Here is a 13,294-nt window from a genome sequence, read left to right as displayed (position 1 = left end):
GCCGCAGGCACGGCACACCTGCGAAAGGATGGAATACACGTCTACCCTTACATGGACGACTGGCTTATAAAAGCAGACACAAAACAAACATGAAAAGCCACGTTCAAACAGCAATCCACATGTTCCAAGGATTAGGATTCTCAATAAATCACAAGAAATTCTCCACAGGCTTACCCTACGCAAAAGAGAATACAAGCGATCAAACAGGAAGCCTCCCTCTACCTGAGGGTCAATCTCTGACAGTGACGAATCATGGAACTCGCAGGCATGACGGCGTCATGCATCCCACTCAGTCCTCATGCCTGCCTACATATGCAATCCTGCTAGGAACGGCTTTCCAACAACTGGTCACAGGCCACAGACAGTTGGGAGGATCTAGTGGTTGTTACGCACAGGCTGCAAGCAGAGATACAATGGTGGGCATCCAACAATATAACACAAGGCAGACCCTTCCGGAACCCAACTCATTCTTTGACAGTCAACGGATGGGGAGCACACCTCAAACAGCTGAAGATACCAGGCCAGTGGAACAACCTCGACTCCAAACAAAGCAACAAGCCAGATCTTCCACCCGGAGCCTGCGACGCTACGCCTTGCGTCCTGGCACCTGAGTACGTAGAGTTTGGTCACCTCAACCTGCCTCAACGAACAATGGAGATTCTAAAGGAGGCAAGAAAACAAGCTACAAGACAATGCTATGCCGCAAAACGGAAGCAGTATAGTATGGTTTGCACAGCTAACAACCGAATGAACTCAATCAATACACAGGTAACAGTGATCATATATTGAACTCATCTCCTAGACGGATACATCAACGACTCAAGCATAAAGGTGCATCTCGCTGCCAACATACCTTACACCAGGGGACAGTCATGCAAAATCTTTTTCAGAAGACCGGTCATAAAAAGGTTCCTAGAGGGGTCTGAAACAATTGCTCCCCCAAGAACAGCTCCAGCTCCAATGTGGAGTTTAAATACAGTCCTCACACAACTTATGACAGAACCAATTAAGCCCATGCATACGGGAGACCTCAGACATCACCCTAAAGACAGCATTTCTTATTGCCATGTATTTATTTATTTATTTATGTATTCAAAGTTTTATATAGCGCGAACAAGATCCTTACAGATATCAGAGCGCTTCACATAGACAGGGTAGGGGAATGAAACAGAGGTAATGGGAGCAGTATAAAGGTCATTAACATGGTAGGATAATAATAACATACATAAAGCATATCAATATACAATCAGGTAAACAAGTAATATAAGACGGCACAAGTCATTGAACCCACTACAGAGGTGTTCAGGTACAACTTGGGTGTGTGGATGGCTTATACCAATGTTTTAGTATAGAGAGAACACTGAGTGGGGGCAACGGGAGAGTGGATCAGTAAACCAACGTGTATCATATATTGGTCGGTAGTAAGGGAGTAGCGTAGTAGTGTCCCCATCAAGTAGAAGTATAGTGCCAAAGGACTAGGTGAACAGTGCTACAAAGCAATGCAGAGTCTCTGATTCAGCACCTATAAGGTTCAGGAGATCTTGGCCAGAAGGATGGTTTTCACCTCTTTCTTGAAGAGTGCAGTGGAGGAGATACGCCTGGTTTCAGGCGGGAGCGCATTCCAGATCCTGGGTGCCATTCCTGAGAAGGAGCGCTTGTATGTTTTTTCTTTCCGGAATCTACGAGGTTTCAGGAGTAGATTTTTTGTACTTCTATTGGATCTCGAACCTCCTGATATAGACAGCTTTTGAGCGAGGTAGTTGGGTGCCTTGTGGTGCACGGCCGCGTGTGTCATAACTGCAATTTTTAGCTGGCTTCAAAAGGCAGCCATTTTAGAGATTTTAAGTCTGGGGATATATGCGAATGTTTTCTTGAGCCAGTAATGAGTCTCGCGGCAGCGTTCAGGGAGGCTCTTAGGGGTGCTGTTGTGGATAGCGGGAGTCCGCTGAGGGCCACAATTCCGTAGTCTATTCGAGGGATGACTAAAGCTTGTACAGCAGTTTTGAAGTCTTCGGCAGGGAGGAAGGGTTTAATTTTCCTCAGTGTGTTTATTTGGAAATTAGCTGCTTTTGTGGCTTTGCTAACGTGCTGCTGCATGTTGAGCTTGGCGTCGAGTGTGATGCCCAGGGATTTCGCCGAACAGCTTTCTTGGCCTGTTTTTTGCTTGGTCCAACTGGCGGCTAAAGAAGTCTGACTTTGTGCGCTTTATTTTCCTGAAGTAGGCATTTCTCTTGTTCTTAAGCCTTTTGAGGTGCAGTGCTGAAGGGTCCGATCTCCAGGTGCGCTCTGCCATTCGCATAGTACGCCTGTCGTCATTGAGTCTCTCATCATACCAGGGGTTAGAGATTTTGGTGGAGACTCTCTTCAGTTGCAGAGGGGCGACTTCATTGACTATTGTATTCATAGAGTCAAGGTAGTGACATCACATCCTCACGGAGAGTAAGTGAGTTACAAGCGCTAACCATACCAGAACCATTCATGAAAGTCCATAAGGACAAGGTTATTTTAAAAACGAACCCACAATTCCTACCAAAAGTGATATCTAAATATCACCTCAATCAAAATATTCTCCTTCCAGTTTTCTTCAACGACCCAAAAACAAGAGGAAAAAGAAGCCTCCATAGCCTGGATGTAAGGAGGGCACTACTGTATATCTACAGAAAACAGAACAAACTTGGAAAAGCAAACAACTGTTTGTTGCTTACTCACATACTAAAACAGGGTCCCCTGTTTAAGAAGCAACCATTGCATGATAGATAGTCCAAACCATCCAACTATGCCAAACCACCGCAAGCAAAGAACTGAGAGTACAACCAACAGCTCACTCAACCAGGAAGAAGGGAGCAACTCTGGCATTTATGAACCACGTGCCCATATATGTGCAGCGATTCAGAAAAGGGGGTGGTGATGAACAGAGTGTCTGAATTAAGCAGACCACTCTTACCCAGTCCAAAGATCAGGGCTTGATCCATCACCGTTATTTATCTCACTGCCCCATCCCAGCTCAGAACCTGGCTATATGCAAATTAGTCTGTCCCTGGCCCAGTGCATCATGGGAACAGGGCAGACCAAACTACCAAGCCAATTCTTCACCAGAAAGGATACAAGCTACCGGGGACCGGTTTCTGGCATTTCAGCCTCGTCGGCCCGGCTTGCTTGAATCCTGATGGTGCAATGAGCAAGGGACTCATGTCTGAGTATACCCTGCCACACCTATAGTGGCCACCACAAGCGTGGAAGGGTATACTCAGATGTGAGTCCCTTGCTCATTGCACCATCAGGATTCAAGCAAGCCGGGCCGACGACGCCTGAAATGGCAGAGACCGGTCCCCGGAAGCTTGTTTCCTTTCCAGTATAAGAATTGGCTTGGTAGTTTGGTTTGCCCTGTTCCCATCATGCACTGGGACAGGAACAGACTAATTTGCATATAGCCAAGTTCTGAGCTGGGATGGTGCAGTGAGCTAAAAAACGGTGATGGATCAAGCCCTGATCTTTGGACTGGGTAAGAGTGGTCTGCTTAATTCAGGCACTCTGTTCATCACCACCCCCTTTTCTGAATCATTTTGTCCACCATAAGCGTGGAAGGGTATACTCAGATGTGAGTCCCTTGCTCATTGCACCATCAGGATTCAAGCAAGCCGGGCCGACGACGCCTGAAATGGCAGAGACCGGTCCCCGGAAGCTTGTTTCCTTCCCAGTATAAGAATTGGCTTGGTAGTTTGGTTTGCCCTGTTCCCATCATGCACTGGGACAGGAACAGACTAATTTGCATATAGCCAAGTTCTGAGCTGGGATGGTGCAGTGAGCTAAAAAACGGTGATGGATCAAGCCCTGATCTTTGGACTGGGTAAGAGTGGTCTGCTTAATTCAGGCACTCTGTTCATCACCACCCCCTTTTCTGAATCATATATGTGCAGCAGCAACATGGACAACACCACACCCCTTCACAAAACCTTACTGTGTGGACATATAAATAAATAAGAAGGCAGAAATACAGCAAAAGGCATTTCAACACCTGTTCGCAAAGTCTTCATCTTACCACAGCCCCCCCAAGAAGGGAGAAACCACTACGTAATCTGAGGCACAGCATGTGAATCCAGAAAAAGATTCATGCTGCAAAACAAATTGGTTACTTACCAGTAGCAGTAGTTTTGCAGCTGAAAGAGTTTTCTGGATTCACATGCAACCCACCCGGCCTCCCCTAGATGGAATACTATGTTCGAGGCATGTGAGCTGTAGATCACATGCTTTGCATAGTGTGCCATCTAGTGTTGGGTCCAGATGTTTTCACTTTGTTTTTCTTCGAAGAAGTCTTTTCCAGTCACGAGGTAGGTGACTCCTCCTTTCGACGATAGTTCGCATGGGAATCAACTCCATTGTTAGATTGTTTTTTTCTGCCTTGAGATGTGAATTGCTCTCCAGTTCGACACTGTTTCTTGGGTTCCCCTCGACGCGCAATCCTCGACGGTATTGTTTCTCGATCACGTTTCCAATTCTCTGCTTATCGTTTCGAGTCAAACTAATCGATCAGAAGATTCTTGGAGGGCAGGTGTGCCTACCCGTGTCAGGCTCGCTAGCAGTCGATGGAACGGACTCCATTCAAATTCTGTCCCGGGTGTCGCTTCAAGTTCCTGCCCACTGACTTGCACCAAGTGTGCAACCTCTGTCTATTCCCCGAACACAATGAACAAGACTGCGGCGCATGCCGATTATTTCGGTCCAAGAAGATGCTCCATGACCACCGGGCTCGACGTGATGAAATGCACCAACAAAGCGGCTCCACACCGTACATCTTCGGCGAAGTATCCAACCAGGAAGAATTCCAAGCACAAGGAGCTGAAGAAGAGGGGGAACACATCTCCGTGTCCGAGGCCGACTCCGACCTTTTAAGAACAAGTAACACCTGGTCAGCGTACTGGGAGTACAGACAACCTCTGCCCCAACATTTGTCGAAGAAAAAGGCTCTGGTCGTTACTCTGCCCCCGGGCCAAGGTTGAGACCGAGAAAAAGTTTTGGACGCCCCAACCTCCGGCCCGCACCAAAACACAAGCCAAAGCCTTCCGGCTCGGGATCGACTCGGCCTGCGTCGATGCCGAACCGAAACTTTTGGCATCGAAATTAAAGCAAGTCATTGTGGCTCTTCCCTTCTCGCTACCGAAGAGTAAATCTTCAAAGCCGAAAGCTTTGGATCCAAAATTTTCAATGCCGAAAAGTACGACTCCCAAAGGGAAAACGACTGTTCCATCCAAAGAGCCTCATATCGACGTTCCGGCTGCAAACATGGATGTAAATGTAAATGTGGATTCAAAACAAAAACAGCTAGTTATCCATCCAGATACTGGACATATTCATGTAAAACTGCCAGAGAAAAGATAAATGGGCTTACAAGAGAACTACCGCATTCCTTTAAAATGCACGAATGTGGGTACTAACATTTCTCCTCCTCCCATTACACTTCCTTCACCCATTGACCCAAATGTGCTCATCACACCCACAAATTCCCCACAACCTCAATCACCTTATCCACAAGATGAGGGGGATGGGGATGAAGATACACTACAGGACACTAATAACCCCTGGGAGGACTACAATACAGATCCGATCACACACAACGGTCCAGATCTATACCCTTCAAACCCTCACCACCCAAAGACAATATAGGGTATATAGAGCTAATTAATAGGGCTGCTCAATACCATCGGGTAGAATTACACAAAGAGACTCTTGAAGAGGATTTTCTACTTGTGACCTTAAGTTCCTGTCAGAGATCAACACAAACACTACCTATGCTTAAGGAAATGCTTAAACACACTGACGAGATTTTTAAAGACCCTGTGCGGGGAAGAATTATCACGCCCCGAATTGAGAAAAAGTACAAGCCAGCACCTACTGACCCCACTTACATCAAGGGTCAACTTCTATTAGACTCCCTTGTAGTCTCCAACGCTTGCAAAAGAGCGAATTCACAAACTACAGGAGATGCCCCTCCTCCTGATAGGGAGTCGAAATTAATTGATGCCTCGGGCAAAAGAGTAGCATCGCAAGCAGCCAATCACTGGCGAATTGCAAATGCACAAGCTCTCTTAGCTCGCTACGATAGAGGTCATTATGATGAGCTAGAAAAATTAATGCAGTTTTTAGTCGACGAGTACAAAACCAAAGCTAATGACCTAATTCAGGAGGGTAAATGAATTACCAATACTTCTATGAGATGCGCCTTAGACGCAGCAGACACAGCAGCACGCACGGTCAACACCAGTGTGTTGCTAAACAGACATGCTTGGCTCAGAATTTCGGGGTTCAAACCCGAGGTCCAAGCCTCAATTCTAAACCAACTCTTTAATTAAGAGCACCTATTCGGCCCTACAGTGGACACTTTTCTAGAGAAGATTAAAAAAGACACAGAGGTCGCAAACTCTATGGGGGCTTTGCAACTCCCTTCCAATCTGGATCCTTTTGTCGCTCCTTTTATAGGCTTGGCTCCAAAACACTTAATCAGAGAATCCCCCCTCCTCTTACAAGGGCAATAATCAATCGCTAACGTCAAGAGGTTACTTTAGAGGAGGATTTAGAGGGAACAACGGCAAGGGAAGAGGCAGAGGCAACTCAACACGCACCTCCCCTGCAAACACCAAACAGTGACTTCCTCCCTCGATCATTTCACTCCTGTCATGGACGTCGCTCCCAATTTCTACCCATCTGGAATATAATCACCTCAGACAGATGGGTCTTACAAATGATCCAATATGGTTATTGCCTGGAACTTACAGACACTCCCCAAACAATCCTCCAAGATCACACGCAATGTCACAAGAACATGTCAACCTTCTCAAACAAAAAGTTCTATCTCTATCACAAAAAGGACCTATAGAACCAGTCCCATTACAACATCAAGGAACAGATGTATACTGCCTAAACTTCTTCATTCCCAAAAAAGACAGCTTTCTCAGACCTATACTGGACCTCAGAGGCATGAATATATACATCCAATTGGGTCACTTTCCTATGGTGACACTCCAACAAGTACTCCCACTACTTCAACAAGGCAACTTTCTGTCAAACTTAGATTTAAATGACACCTACTTCCACATCCCGATACACCCCGCTCACCGCACATACCTCAGCAGTAGTCGCAGCTCATCTACGAAGATAACACATTCACGTCTTCTCATACATAGACGACTGGCTCATAAAAGCAAGCTCACAAGCAAACTGTCTACGACACACTCGCAAAACAGTGCAGCTGCTCCACGACCTAGGATTCTTAGTCAATCTGGCCAAGTCCCATCTCCAACCCTCCAACAGGCAAGCGTACTTAGGAGCCACTACAGATACACAAACAGCTCTGGCCAGTCCCAATCCGTCCAGAATCCGCAACATTCAAACTCTACTTTCCCAGTTGCAGCCTCAACACTCATTGCCAGCTCGGGTATTCATGCAGTTACTAGGAATGATGGACTCTTGCATTCTAATGGTCCCTCATACAAGACTTAAACTGCGTCCTGTTGGAAATGGGATCCCCGGCTGGCCAGGGCTTTCGCCAAAGTCAGTCAGAGACCACCACACCCAAGTCAGGGCAAGGGAGTTACACGCCAAGATAACCCCTGCTCGCCCTCTAGGTAACGTGGCGCGAGCAGCAAGGCTAAACTTGGAGGCTATGTGAGTTAAGTATTTGCACACGCACCCCAGCAACAACAACCAAAGGCCCACCACAAAGGAAACTCCACACAAGGTTATATAAAAAATAGCCTTTGTATTACACCAAAACACATTAGATAAAACACACTTTACAATGTGCCAGAGGCACGGGCAGAATTTACAAGGGATTATTTACAAGACAGGGCCACCTGGACCACTGTCAGGAATCAGCACTTTTAGAAGTAACAATACAATACTTGTAGGCCTAGAACTTAGAACATAGCCTATCAGACAGTACCTTCCGTCCTGGTTGCACGGGATAATGCGAGTGATCTCCTTAGTAAGCTTGAGCGGGCGACCCAGCGAAGCGGCGCGGCTCAGGGGAGAGCGGCGCTGCTCGAGGCTTGGACGGGCTGCCGGCACGGTACAAGCGTTTCTCTGGGGCGACCAATGTGTGCGGCTCAGAAGAGGAGGGGGAGGCAGGATGCGGGCGACCCAGCGAAGCGGCGCGGCTCAGGGGAGAGCGGCGCTGCTCGAGGCTTGGACGGGCTGCCGGCACGAGCTGCCGAGGGGAACGAACGAGGCACACTTCAGCGAGGCCCCAGGGGCCCAGGGAGATCAGACAAGTCCCATCAATTTGGCAGGGAAGGCACCATAGAGTCCACTGGTCCTGGGACTCTGGTCAGGGGGCAAGCTTAGTATCAAGCCCTTGGGATCACTTATAACAGAAGATCACTGTAATACAAAATAAGACATAAAGCACACAACCAGTACCCACTGGTAACTGGTAAGTCCCCCCTACGCAATCCTAACCACCCTAGGAACAGGTCACGCAGGGAACCAGGACCTTACTAGCACCACCTGCACTAGCAAGAACAACCACCTCAGTATCACAATACAAGTAGGGGCATAGACCTGGGGACAAAACACATGATGCAGAACCTACATTCAGCGGTGTAAGGAACACATGACGCATCGACACACGTTCAGCGGTGTAAGGAACAGGGCACATAATGTATCAACAACACATTCAGAGGTGCAGAACACAGGGTGCGCAAAACATACTACACATTGTACATTTCCTAACACCCAAAAGCAATAGGACATAGATCATAACAGCATCTAAACCTTTAGCGTAGAACTCACAAAGTCCAGGTTGCGCCACTGCGCCAAGCCCTAAACGTAGCAGCTGCCCACTACTTGCTGGGCAGCTGAGGGACAGAACAGGGGGCCTAAACGCTGCAGCTGGCACTAAGTGCTGCGCAGCTGGGGAAAGGCCAGGGATGAAGGAGTGCGCCTCACTCCTAAGTCCACAGTACATGTCCCTAGGGAAAGAAATACCTACACGGTGGAGCTGCCCACTACTTGCTGGGCAGCTGGAAACACATCTGCGCCAGGGGCCCTCACTGGCCCCTCAGGAACAAAAACTGCAGCAACGGTGGGAGCCCTCTGGGCTCTAGAACATCACTTGCCCATCGTTGGAGCCCTCTAGGCTCTGCACACACTAAGCAATGCCCCCGAGCCTCTCTGGGCCCGAGGAAATGTGGTGCCAATGTTGGAGTCCCCCCTCCGGGGACTCGAAATCGATAAATGCCCTCTAGAGCCTCTGTGGCTCTGCAAACACTTGTGGCGCCTTCTTGAGCCTCTCCGGGCTCATGAAACGAGGAAATGCCCCCAGCGAGCCCTCTAGGCTCGAAGAACAACTACTGGGGGCCGTGGGAGCGGCCCTCTGTCAAACGGGGCCACTCTCGTTGTGAGGGAATCCCTTACGCACTTTCACCACCCCCGGGGCAGCCCTACTCACCGGCTGCTCTCCGGAGGCGGCGGCTGGGGGGAAGGAGAGCTCCCGCTCCTCGGGGCTCTCCTGTGCTGCGGGCTGTACTCCTTGGCCGGGGCTCCCTCCATTACATGGGAGCCCCGCAACACCGGCGCTGCACTTGGCTGGCTGCCCCGGGCTCTCCTCACCTCACGGGAGCCCCGGGCGGCCATCGCTCCGCCTCCATCCTCTTCCGGTCGGCGGCAGCCAATCCCAGCGCGGCGGCGGGCGGGACTTCCTCCGGCAAACCGGAAGTCCCGCCCCGCGTCAGGCACCTTAGTGCCTGGCTTCCTGTTTTGCGGCGCTCGGGCCGCGGCGGTGAATCTCGGGGGTATTTACGAGGGGTGGCACCCTCGAGATTAAAATAAACAGCGAGGTGGGCACTCACTCGTTTTAAGTAATAAACGGGCAAATAACGCCGGGTGGGCACCGGCTGAGATCAATAGCGCTTCCAAGCGCTAAAAGGCAAATAAAGCGCTCGCCCAGCGCTAGGCACACAGAATACCGCTCTCCTGCACCAGGGGTCAATGGAAAGCGCTCCCAAGCGCTAGGAAGGAAAATACAGCGCTCCCAGCGCTATGAAGGCACAAAAAGCCACAAAGTCCTTCAGGAGGTGGTCATCAGAAGTCCAGGGGCTGGGCAGGGCTCAGGGAGGCAAGCCATCCCTGAGCCCAAGCAGCAGCACGCCCCTGGCAAGATTCAAGCAGCAAACAAGAACATTTTCATGGGGTCACAGCCCCTCTTTTATACACCTTTTCCCTTTGTCTTTAGGTGCAGGGTGGGGGCAGAACCAGTCGCAGCTGGTTCTGGAGCACTCTTGATGGCCCAACCACCCATTCTATTCACTGGCAGGGCTTGGGTCATCAGTCACACCACAGGGGGGCGGAGCCAGCATTGTGTGGGGAAAACCCAGCCCATCCAGGACACAGGTACACTCCTCCCACACATCACTCATGCTAATCTCCCACTCACCACCGGGCAGACCCACACAGACTTCCTGGAGCCTGGCATCCCAGCCAGCTCCAGCCAATCACACGCCAGCACCCTCACAGCACACGTACAGCCATGTCTAGAAATGGCGCTTCCCTACTAGACACATACATGCTGCATACACCATCTCGCAGCATTCACTCCCCCGAGTTCACACATACCAGACTCAAGCCTGTACACCCCACGCACCAGGAACTACCAGGGACACAGACATTCCCCATGCATTCCTATGGGAGGGCAGGCCAATCTCACACACGCACTCAGGGAGAGCACGCACTTTACACTGCGCCACAGTGTCAAAGTGCGCAAAGACCAGGCATCACTATAATTCAAGGCAAAAAGTTCAGGGGTGAACCTGCCACAAGGCCCAAGTCCAACACGTCCCCTTCAGGAATGCTTAGCCCGTCAGAGGAACCAGTCTCAGGGTCAGTTATCAGATCTAGTGTTGGTGGACGGCCGCACTCATCGCTCTCTGCAGTGGTGGAATCCAGAGAAACTTTCCAAAGGGTGGCCCTTCAGTGACCCGGTTCCGCAGACAGTGCTAACGGCAGACGCATCACTGACAGGTTGGGGAGCTCATCTCCAGACGCACACAATTCAAGGCACGTGGCGCCTGCAGCAAAAGCAGCTTCACATAAATCATCCAGAGCTTCCAGCCGTATTTCTAGCGCTCCAAGCCTTTCAAGCTCACCTTGTAGGCAAAGCTGTCCTGATACGCACCGACAACATGACAGCCATGTATTACATACAGAAACGGGAGGACACACTCTCTCCATCTGTCTCAGTTAGCACAGACCATCTGGAGGTGGGCCATACGTCACAAAATCTGTCTCCTCACAGAACACCTTCCAGGAGTAGACAATAAGATTGCGGACCTGCACTATGGATGAACTGGTCAGGGATATTTGCTTTTCCGCCTCTCCCACTCCTTCCAATAGAGGTTCGGAAGCTCAGGCAGGCATCCCTGACACTTATCCTAGTAGATCCCACATGGACGCGTCAACCGTGGTTCGCCACCCTGTTGGAGATCTCAGTAGTCTCTCACCAAAAGCAACATCATACACCCTTTCTCCTCACGCGCAGCCGTGGAGAGATCAGACATCCAGATCCTGGTCATCTCAACCTTGCGATCTGGCTCCTGGAATCTTAGAGTTTGGCTACTTCACTCTTCCGCCAGACTGCATGAACATTATGAAAGAGGCTAGACGTCCTACCACAAGGGCTTGCTATGCAGAAAAATTGAAGCGGTTTGTGCTATATTGTAATAACAATCAAATCAACCCGCTTGATGTTTCAGTTCAAAACATGATCTGCCACTTACTGCATCCCCAGTGTTCCAATTTAGCCTCCACGTCCATATGCTTACATCTTGCTGCAATAGCTGCATACCTGCAACATAGTCACCATATGTCTCTCTTCAAGTGCCTGTTATGAAGGCATTTATGGAAGGACTCAAAAGAGTCACTCCCCCAAGACTTCTACCTGCCCAAGTGTTGAATCTCAATATTGTCCTCACCAGACTGATGGGTCCACCCTTTGAGCCATTGCTCAGATGTGAGCTGCTATTTCTCACTTGGAAAGTCGCTTTCCTCATAGTTATTACATCACTGAGGACAGTAGGTGAGCTTCAGGCACTAACCATAGAGGAACCATTTTTACAAGTACAACAATGCAAAGTGGTTCTTCGGACTGATCCAAACATTTTACCCAAAGTAATTTCTGCCTTCCATATCAACGAACCTGTTGAGTTGCCTGTGTTCTTCCCTCAGCCAGATTCTGTGGCAGAACGTGCTCTTCACACCTTAGATGTCAAAAGAGCATTACTTTACTATATAGAAAGGACAAAGCCTTTCCGTAAAAGAATCAACTCTTTGTGGCTTTTGCTCCACCTCATAAAGGCAATCCCATCTCAAAATCAAGTATTGCTCGGTGGATAGTCAAATGCATTCAGACATGCTATGCAAAAGCAAAACGAAAATTAACAATTCCTCCTAGAGCGCACTCCACTCGCAAGCTAGGGGCCTCTATGGCTTTCTTAGGAAACATCCCCAAAGATGACATCTGTAAAGCTGCAACTTGGTCTACACCTCACACATTCACAAAACACTATTGTGTAGATGTGTTAGCAAGACAGCAAGCTAGTGTGGGCCAAGCAGTTCTACGTACACTCTTTTAAACCACTGCAGCAGCTACTGGTTGGCCACCGCTTTGGGAGATTACTGCTATATAGTCTCTGCAAAGCATGTGATCTACAGCTCACATGCCTGGAACGGATAATGCTACTTACCCAGTATGCATCTGTTCTTGGCATATAGATTTGTAGATTTACATGCGCCCACCCGCCTCCCCGAGTACCTATACCTGTTGCAGTTACATCTTACTTAGATACATATACATGGACATCTCTTTCTACTCCTCTTACTTACTCCATTCTCACCCTCTGCCGAAAAACAATCTAACAATGGAGCCGATGCCCGTGCGCACTATCACCGAAAGGAGGAGTCACCTACCTTATGACAGGAAAGACTTCTTTGAAGAAAAACAAAGTTGCAAACAACCGCACCCAACAAGATGGCAGAAGTATGCAAAACATGTGAATCTACAGCTCTACATGCCAAGAACAGATGCATACTGGGTAAGTAGCATTTTCCTTCTAACAATTCACTAAAGGACCAACTAAAGGACCAGAGACTTAAACTCACAAAAAAACGAAGATGTTTACCACACACAACAGCCTCCAGGGCCCCGTTTGACATCACATAGGGGACGTGACTGGCACCAAATGGTGGTCGACAACACCCAAAATAAAAAACAATAAAACAAAGAGTATACCAGACCCAACCAATAGAT

At 49.0% G+C, this 13,294-nt stretch overlaps 1 protein-coding gene across 1 annotated transcript in view; it reads left to right on the top strand.

Annotated features, from left to right (window-relative positions):
* COL27A1 (collagen type XXVII alpha 1 chain) overlaps positions 1 to 13,294 on the top strand; it is a 1,232,768-nt gene that overhangs the window by 1,089,392 nt on the left and 130,082 nt on the right. The gene's annotated exons all lie outside the window — the stretch shown is intronic.

This window comes from Lissotriton helveticus, chromosome 5_2 (genome assembly GCF_964261635.1).
Source record: "Lissotriton helveticus chromosome 5_2, aLisHel1.1, whole genome shotgun sequence".
Taxonomy (NCBI): domain Eukaryota; kingdom Metazoa; phylum Chordata; class Amphibia; order Caudata; family Salamandridae; genus Lissotriton; species Lissotriton helveticus.
Note: the sequence above shows the minus strand (reverse complement) of the source record. Positions and strands in the feature narration are given on the sequence as shown.